The sequence below is a fragment of the Saccopteryx leptura genome, chromosome 3 (genome assembly GCF_036850995.1).
Source record: "Saccopteryx leptura isolate mSacLep1 chromosome 3, mSacLep1_pri_phased_curated, whole genome shotgun sequence".
NCBI lineage: Eukaryota > Metazoa > Chordata > Mammalia > Chiroptera > Emballonuridae > Saccopteryx > Saccopteryx leptura.
In genome coordinates, this window is record NC_089505.1 from 202,565,150 (window position 1) to 202,575,144 (window position 9,995).

Genomic DNA, 9,995 nt, shown 5'->3' on the forward strand with positions numbered 1-9,995 from the left:
AGGAGAGAGAAAGAGAGTTAGGGGTTTTGGATTGCAACCCTCATAGAGAGAAAGGAGGAGGAAAGAAAAGATAATGGGAGATGTAACACTTATGGGTAGTGTAGTTCAAAGAGAGGTGAGAGTAAGACTGAGAGAGAATTAAATGACCAAATTGGAGTAGAAAAAAAAATCAAAAATGAAGAAAAGAGACACAGACGAACAAATATAATAAAATGGGATAGGTTATAAAGTCTGCAGATTATTCTTGATTTTGAGAGGTTATTATCTTGCTTTTTCTTTTCTGTCTTTCTGGTCAGTGACTTTGTACACCGGGTTCTGCCCCTGTGGCACGCTCTGGAAGAGGTTTGCAGTTGATAATTCTCTATGGCGATGTCATGTATTGGGCTTCAGTCTCGTTGGTAGTCGAGGCTCATTAGTGTTTATAAGCTCCAACAGTGAGAGGATCTCTCACTGTGAGAGTGTTCCTGGAGCCTCTCTCCTAGTCTTTCCTTCCACAATTAGAAGCCTGATAGCCCAGCTCTGGGATTGCTGTTGCCTCTGCCTGGATAGTAAGAGTCTCAAAGAGCTGGCAACTCCCCACTCTATTCCCACTCAGCACAGGGCTCTGAGTAAGGCTCAGTCAGTCAGAGCTGCTAGCATAATCAGGCATGGCTTCCTCCCACTCAAAGACCTCTGGCTCTGCCCCTCTGTGGGATATCTCGGGTGCCCACTCCTGAGGCGTTTGGAGGAATCTCTTGCCCACTCTTTATGCACACCCACCAGGATATCAGACCAGCCAGGTCACACTTCGAGTGAAATCCCTACCCACACGGAAAAGATCGAGCTTTGGAATTGGCTTTCGCTCTAACCCCGTGCGGCTTTCCCAGGGGGCTAGGGCTGCCTGAGATTCCGCTCCTGGCCCACTCACAGACCTCTGACTCTGCTCCTCTGTGGGAAAACATGGGAGCCCACCCCTGAGGAGTTCAGAGGAATCCCCGAGTTATTTTCAAAGTTTGAGACCAGAAGAATAGAAATATCATGAATCAAGGAGCTCTTGTGGTAAACAAGAGTTTTGTGATAAGTTGCAAATGAGATATTTGAAACAATTGTTAAATAAGACAACAGTAGGAGTAGAAATAATAAACTAACCATACACAACCTAATTCAAGACTTGCCTCTCTAACCTTTCTCGACTTCACAAAAAGGATTCTGGCCTTGGTATTACGAAAACCAAAAACCTCTTATAATCAGTCGAGCATTTTCAAGACATGCCATGCTCATGTTTCCCCTCTCTACTTGAAGAATACACAGATTGGGGCCACACCAATTTTGCTAAATTTGTCTACCAAATATTATCTCTTTGACATCAAGGACCTTATTTGTTTTATTCTCATCTGCTATAAAGAGAAAAAGTGTGCTGCTTGCAGCACATACACTAAAATTGGAATGAAACAGAGAAGATTATCATTGCCTTTGCACAATGAGGACATACAAATTTGTGCAGGATTCCATTTTTTTAAAAGAGGTAGAAATTTAATATTTCCATTTCTAAGCTATTGTTTGGAAATAAGACGAATGCTAGTCAAATAAAGCATCCTGTTTGATGCTCTCCTTTCATCTTTTATTAAATCTTTTCTAGAGAAAATGTTAGTTCAAATAAAGTTGTCATTACTGGTTAAAACAAAAAAAATTAAAAGAATGTGTATTATTACCTATAGTTTTCCTCTTAGGACTACATTTTACATTACTTTTTATACATTTTAATTGAATTGGTTTAGCTGTGAAGTATTATCATTAAGTATTTATTAAAAATCAATATTGATATTGTGCTATAAATAATGGTCTCTTCCCTTGAGACTAAATAATTGAGAGACAGACATAGAAAAATAATTGTGGATGTTCACATAAAAGTTCTAATTATATGATGGTCATTTAGTAAGTCATTTGTTAATTCAATAAAATTTAGAAAATATTAACTGTTTACTGAGAATTCTGAGATGTTAAAATAAAAAATGACAAGTAGGATTTCTGTCTTCATAGAACTTATATTCTAGTAAGGGAGCAAAACAGTGAAATGAGAAATTTCCATAAAACATGGACAGTACTGCAATAGGGAAAATAAAGTGTGCTAAGATAAAAAACAGATGGCACAATTAACCAAATCTATAGGTTCTAGAGCATATTCTGTTTCAGTTTGAATGAGGTTTGCTGCATGTAACAGATACCTAAAAGAATAGTGATGTAGACAATACAGAAATGTATTTTTTTATGTAAACATCTGAATGTAAGCGGTGGCTCAACAGTGCTCAATGAAGCTCTCTTATCTTGCTACTTGTTCATTCTTAACGCTATCTCAAAACCAATATGGTCACTCAGGTTACAGCAAATACATGCTAATTCTAGCCAATGGGAAGGATGAAGAGCAGTGGCGCAGTGGATAGAGCCTTGGACTGGGATGCAGAGGACCCATGTTCAAAACCCTGAGTTTGCTGGCTTGGACACTGGCTCATTTGGTTTGAGCACAGCTCACCAGCTTGAACCTAAGTTGCCGGTTTGAGCAAAGGGTCACTCGGTCTGCTGTAACCTCTGGTCAAGGCCCATATGAGAAAGTAATCAATGAACAACTAAGGTTCCACCACAAAGAATTGATGCTTATCTCTCTCCCTTCCTGTCTGTCTGGCCCCATCTGTCCCTCTCTGACTCTATCTCTGTCTGTGTCAAAAAAAAAAAAAAAAGAATGAAGAGAAAAGAAGGTGCTTTCTAGGGTTTATACACTTCTAGTTACATTCCATTGGGCATTTGCATGACTCAACCTAGTCTAAAGGAGGCTTATAGATACCAGTTCAATTCCAACCAGTTAAAATTAATGTTTCTATTACAAGATACAGTCAACATAAATGTTATTGAAAGCCTATCTAATATATATTTGGAGAGCAAAGATATATGATAAATTATCTAAAAATATCTGCCAAGACATATTATCTTGTTTAGTTTAAGTTTTTAGATTTTAAAATTCAGCTCTAGGAAAACAAACAACTCAACTTAAAACTGTACATAAGCTAACAAAGACCATACCAGAGAAAATATACAAATGGCAAGTAAGTATATTAATATGTACTCAACATTATTTGACATAAGCAAATACAAATTAATAAGATGCTACTACACTACTAGTAGTTGTTGGATTAGAATAGTCAAAATACAGTAATTTTAATTGCTGAAAAACATTTATTGCAGGTAGAAATGCAAAATGCTACAGTCATTTTGGAGGACAATTTGGCAATTTCTTATGAAGCTACACAGTCTTGTAATATGACCCAGCAATCACACTTTAAAACTGATTGAAAATTAAGTAATACAAAAATATACATGTAAAAGTTTGCAGCCACTTATACATAATTATGAAATATAAGAAAGAAGTAGAGGAAGTGGGAAAATGGTGATGGAGTAGGCAGATGTTACAACTCCCACTTCCCAGAACCAAAGTGGATTACCTCTTAACTTAGGAACATTCATCTTGAAAAACCAACTTTAGACTAAACTAAGAGGAATCTATATCCAAGCATCACCAAAAAAGCCACATCAAGACTGGTAGGAAGAGCAAAGACACGGAAAGGGCTGCCCCACTCCCAGGGGTGAGAGATGGTCTGGAAGGTCTTTCACAGCTGGATGGGTTGCCTGGAGAGTTGTGGGTCCTCAGACTCAAGACAAGACCAGAACCCCAGCCTGGAGCCCCAAAGACTAGAGGAGGCACATGACAGTATTTAGTTGAAAGAAGAGCTGGGTTATTGATTGCAAAAGGGAGACAGAACTCTCAGACCCAGGCTCCATTTTAAGGGGACCACACAGAAAACCTCATTCACAGCCACTTACACAGGGCTCCAGGAGCAGGGAGCACTGAGAGGACTGGAGTTATGAGAAGAGAGTGTAGTCTCAAGGGCACAGGGAGAGATTGTGGGAAACAGCCACCCTGACCCTTGTACTGGATCACTCCCCAAACCTAAAGTGGCCATTTTTCCTGGGAGAATCAAGCCAGCAAAGAGAAAAAATTATCCTGCCCCCCAGAAGCTCTCTTGCTCTAGTCAGTGCAAAGAGACACTTAGAAGCAAGGGGCACATCAGAGATACAGGTTTTGAGAGCTGAGGTCTGGTCTCCCTCAAACTCTGAGTACCCTCTGAAGGGCCAGAGGGCCCAGCTGCCAGCAGTGGGGGACAGGTCCCGGCAGCCAGCACAGTGTTTTGAGTGGCATAGCCCAGAGAGGCCTCCTGCACAGCGACAGCAAGGGGAGGAATCCAAAAAGGCAGCCCACATGCTGCAGGGGGCAGAACCTGATGAGGCAATGAGTCCCCCAAGCCAGCAGGGCAGCCTAACCTGCGGCCACAAGCCCATGAGCCAGTGTGCCCAGCAGTGTCAGCCAGATACATCCAGCAGCCAGATACAAAAAGCATCAGCTCAGGACCTAATAACCACACTTAGAGTGGTATCTTAAAGAAAGGCTCCTCACACCTGATGCAGGTAAGACATAGAAAATGTTGACACAAATAGCAGAAAGAGCAGTAGCGACAAGTAGCCAACAGCGGATTACAAATAACAACTAAGGTCAACCAAGAAGATCTAGAAACAACACAACTGAAAGCTGGAGGCAGACAACACCAACCCTATACTCAGATAGCTACACAAACAACACATTCAAAGGAATGTTCTATACAGAGACATAAAAAGAAGACAGAGAAATGTAATTCAAATGAATCAACAAGAGAAATCCAAAGAAAAATAACTGAATGAGATGGAAATAGCCAGGATACCAGATGAAGAATTTAGAATAATGATTGTTAGGATGCTCAAGGACCTTAAAGCAACAATAGATGGACATAATGAGCACCTAAACAGAGATAGTAAGCATCAAAAAGGACATTGAAATAATAAAAAATAATCAGACAGAAATGACAAACACAATATCAGAAATGAAGACTACACTAGAAGGAATTAAAAGCAGGCTGGATGAAACAGAGGATTGAATCAGCAATTTAGAGGACAAGATAAGCAAAGCATGGAAGCAGAACAGCAAAAAGAAAAGAGGATCAAAAATTATTTGACTATATATATGTGGTTTTATTTCTGGGCTTTCTATTCTGTTCCATTGGTCTGAGAGTCTATTTTTCTGCCAATACCATGCTGTTTTGATTGTTGTGGCCCTATAATAGAGTTTGAAGTCACGTATTATAAAGCCCCCAGCTTCATTCCTTTTCTTTAGTATTGCTTTGGCTATTCGGGGCTTTTTATAGTTCCATATAAATCTAATTATTTTTTGATCCATTTCTTTAAAAAATGTCATTGGAATTTTGATGGGAATTGCATTAAATTTGTATATTGCTTTGGGTAATATGGCCATCTTGATTATATTTATTCTACCTAACCAAGAACAAGGAATATTCTTCCATCTCATAATGTCTTTTTCGATTTCCCTTAACAATGGTTTATAGTTTTCATTGTATAAGTCCTTTACATTCTTTGTTATGTTTATTCCTAGGTATTTTATTTTTTTTGTTGCAATTGTGAAGGGGATTATTCTTTTGAGTTCATTCTCAAATGTTTCATTGTTGGCATATAGAAAGGCTATTGACTTCTGTATGTTAATTTTGTATCCTGCGACCTTACTGTATTGGCTTATTTTTTCTAGTAGTCTTTTTGTGGATTCTTTGGGGTTTTCGATGTATAGGATCATATCATCTGCAAAAAGTGATACATTTACTTCTTCTTTTCCGATATGGATGCCTCTTATTTCTTTGTCTTGTCTGATTGCTCTGGCTAGAACCTCTAGTACCACATTCAATAAGAGTGGACAGAGTGGACAACCCTGTCTTGTTTCTGATTTAAGGGGGAAATCCTTCAGTTTTGTGCCATTTAGTATGATGTTAGCTGATGGTTTATCATATATGGCCTTTATCATGTTGAGATATTTTCCTTCTATACCCATTTTGTTGAGAGTCTTAAACATAAAATTGTGTTGTATTTTATCAAAAGCCTTTTCTGCATCTATTGATAATATCATGTGGTTCTTGTTCTGTGTTTTGTTGATATGGTGTATTATGTTAACCGTTTTACGTATGTTGAACCATCCTTGAGATTCTGGGATGAATCCCACTTGATCATGATGTATTATTTTTTTAATATGTTGTTGTATTCGATTTGCTAGTATTTTGTTTAGTATTTTAGCCTCTGTATTCATTAGAGATATTGGTCTGTAGTTTTCTTTTTTTGTGCCATCCTTGCCTGGTTTTGGTATAAGGGTTATGTTTGCCTCATAAAATGTGTTTGGAAGTATTGCTTCTTCTTCAATTTTTTGGAAGACTTTCTGTAGAATAGGAACCAAGTCTTCTTTGAAGGTTTGATAAAAGTCGCTGGTATAGCCATCTGGGCCTGGACTTTTATTTTTGGGGAGGTTTTTAATGGTTTTTTCTATTTCTTCTCTAAGAATAGGTCTAAAGAACTCATAAAACTCAACAACAAACAAACAAACAATCCAATAAAAAAATGGGAAGAGGATATGAACAGACACTTCTCCCAGGAAGAAATACAAATGGCCAACAGATATATGAAAAGATGCTCATCTTCGTTAGTTATTAGAGAAATGCAAATCAAAACTGCAATGAGATACCACCTCACACCTATTAGATTAGCTATTATTAACAAGACAGGTAATAGCAAATGCTGGAGAGGTTGTGGAGAAAAAGGAACCCTCATCCACTGTTGGTGGGAATGTAAAGTGGTACAACCATTATGGAAGAAAGTATGGTGGTTCCTCAAAAAACTGAAAATAGAACTACCTTATGACCCAGCAATCCCTCTCTGGGTATATACCCCAAAAACTCAGAAACATTGACTCATAAAGACACATGCAGCCCCATGTTCATTGCAGCATTGTTCACAGTGGCCAGGACATGGAAACAACCAAAAAGCCCATCAATAGATGACTGGATAAAGAAGATGTGGCACATATATACTATGGAATACTACTCAGCCATAAGAAATGATGACATCGGATCATTTATAGCAAAATGGTGGGATCTTGACAACATTATACGAAGTGAAATAAGTAAATCAGAAAAACCAGGAACTGCATTATTCCATACATAGATGGGACATAAAAGTGAGACCAAGAGACATTGATAAGAGTGTGGTGGTTATGGGGGGAGGGGGGAGAGGGAGAGGGAAGGAGGAGGGGGAGGGTCACAAAGAGAACTAGATAGAGGGTGACAGAGGACAATCTGACTTTGGGTGATGGGTATGCAACATAATTGAATGACAGGATAACCTGGACATGTTATCTTTGAATATATGTAGCTTGATTTACTGATGTCACCCCATTAAAAATAAATAAATATATATAATTAAAAAAAAGAAAAGAGAATCAAAAAGTCTGAGGAAACTCTAAGAGAGCTCTGTGACAACATGAAGAGAAATAACATCTGCATCATAGGGATTCCTGAAGAAGAGAAAGAACAAGGGATAGGGAACCTGACTGAAGAGCTGAAAAGTTCTCTAAATTGATGAAGGAAAGTTACACAAGTTCAAGAAGCACAGAAAATCCCATTAAAGAGGAATCCAAACCGACCTACATCAAGACATATAATTAAAATACCAAAGCTAAGAGAGACAGAAACAATACTAAAAGCTCCAAGAGAAAAGCAGTCAATCACTTACAAAGGAGGTCCCATAAGGATGACATCCGAATTTTCAACAGAAACACTTGAGGCCAGAGATAATGGCAAGAAATATTCAAAGTAATGCAAAATAAGAACCTACAACCAAGACTTCTTTATCCAGCAAGGCTATTGTTTAAAATTAAAGGAAAAATAAAAAGCTTCCGGGGGGGGGGGAATTCAAGGAATTTATTACTACCAAACCAATGCTGTAAGAAAGGTTAAGGGGCCTGTTGTAAACAGATCGGGGGGGGGGGGGAATCTAGCAAAAGAGGAATGTAGATTTAAAGAATAAAATGGCAATAAACAACAGCATATTAATAATAACCTTAAATGTAAATGGATTAAGTGCTCCAATCAAAAGACATAGGGTAGCTTGTGCAGATAAGAAAACAGGAACCATATGTATGCTGTCTACAAGAGACTCACCTCAAAACAAAAGATACACATAGACTGAAAGTGAATGGATAAAAATAAATATTTCATGCAAATGGAAATGAAAAAAAAGCTGGGGTAGCAATAGTTATATCTGATAATATAGACTTTAAAACAAAGGCTAGAGCCTGACCTGGTGGTGGTGCAGTGGATAGAGCATTGGACTGGGTTGTGGAGGACCCAGGTTTGAGACCCCGAGGTCGCCAGCTTGAGCACAGGCTCATCTGGTTTGAGCAAAGCTTACTATCTTGGACCCAAGGTCACTGGTTTGAGCAAGGGGTTACTCAGTCTGCTGAAGGCTCACGGTCAAGGCACATATGAGGAAGCAATCAATGACCAAATAAGGTGTTGCAAAAAAAAACCTGATGATTGATGTTTCTTATCTCTCTCCATTCCTGTCTGTCTGTCCCTATCTATCCTTCTCTCTGACTCTCTATCTGTCTCTGTAATAATATAAAAAAGAAAATTAAAATAGATTAAAAAAAACAAAGGCTATAACAAGGGATAAAGAAGGTCACTACATAATGATAAAGGGAGCAATTCAACAGGAAGATGTAACCATTATACATACCTATGTGCCTAATATAGGAGCACCTAAATATATAAAGCAGATTTTGATGTTCATAAAGGATGAGATCAACAGCAATACTATAATAGTAGAAATTTTAATACCCCACTAACATCAATGGATAGATCCTCAAGAAAGAAAATTAACAAAAAAAATAGCAGCCTTAAAGGTCATACTAGATCAATTGGATTTAATAGATATCTTCAGAACCTTTTACCCTAATGCAGCAGAATACACATTCTTTTCAAGTGCTCATGGTACATTCTCTAGGACAGCCACATGTTAGGACACAAAATGAGTCTTAATAAATTTATGAAGACTGAAATCATATAAAGCATCTTCTCTGATCACAATGGCGTAAAACTAGAAATCAACTGCAATAGAAAAACTGAAAAACATCCAAACACTTGGAAACTAAATAGCATGTTATTAAATAATGAATGGGTTAACAATGAGATCAAGGAAGAAATAAAATATTTCCTTGAAACATGTGAAAACGAACATATAGCAACTCAAAATTTATGGCACACAGCTAAAGCAGTCCTAAGAGGGAAGTTCATAGGATTAAAGGCATACCTTAAGAAACAAGAAAAAGCTCAAGTAAACAATTTAACCCTACATCTTAAAGAACTAGAAAAAGAACAGCTAGTAAAGACCAGAGGAAATAGAAGGAAGGAAATAATAAAGATCAGAGTGAAAATAAATGACATAGAGGCTAAAAAAAAATGCAGAAGATCAATGAAATCAAGAGCTGTTTCTTTGAAAAGGTGAACAAGATTGATGAACCTTTAACCAGATTCACCAAGAAAAAAAGAGAGAGGACTCAAATAAATAAAATTAGAAACAGGAGTGGAGAAGTAAAAATGAAAAAGTAGAAATACAAAGGACTGTAAGAAAATCAATGAAGAATGGTATGCCAAAATATTAGACAACCTAGGTGAAATGGACAAATTCCTTGAAACATATAATCTTTCAAAAATCAATATGAAAAAAACAGAAAACCTAAACAGACCAATTACAACAAATGAGATAAAAACAGTTATCAAAACACTCCCAACAAACAAAAACCCTGGACCAGATGGCTTCACAGGAGAATTCTACCAAATATTCAAAGAGGAACTAAGTCCTATCTTTCTAAAGTTATTTCAAAAAATTCAAGAGGAAGGAAGACTTCCAAGCTTGTTTTATGAGGCAAGAATAATTCTTATTCCAAAACCAGGCAAAGACAATACAAAGAAAAAGAACTATAGGCCAATATCCCTGATAAATTTAGATGCTAAAATTCTCAACAAAATATTAGCAAACTGGAT

At 37.5% G+C, this 9,995-nt stretch overlaps 1 non-coding gene across 1 annotated transcript; it reads left to right on the forward strand.

Moving 5' to 3' along the window:
• The first annotated feature begins 1,393 nt into the window (after window positions 1-1,393).
• LOC136401963 (U6 spliceosomal RNA) lies at window positions 1,394-1,497 on the forward strand. The gene has a single exon (XR_010750884.1). It is a non-coding gene; the product is annotated as a U6 spliceosomal RNA (small nuclear RNA).
• The last annotated feature ends 8,498 nt before the right edge of the window (window positions 1,498-9,995 follow it).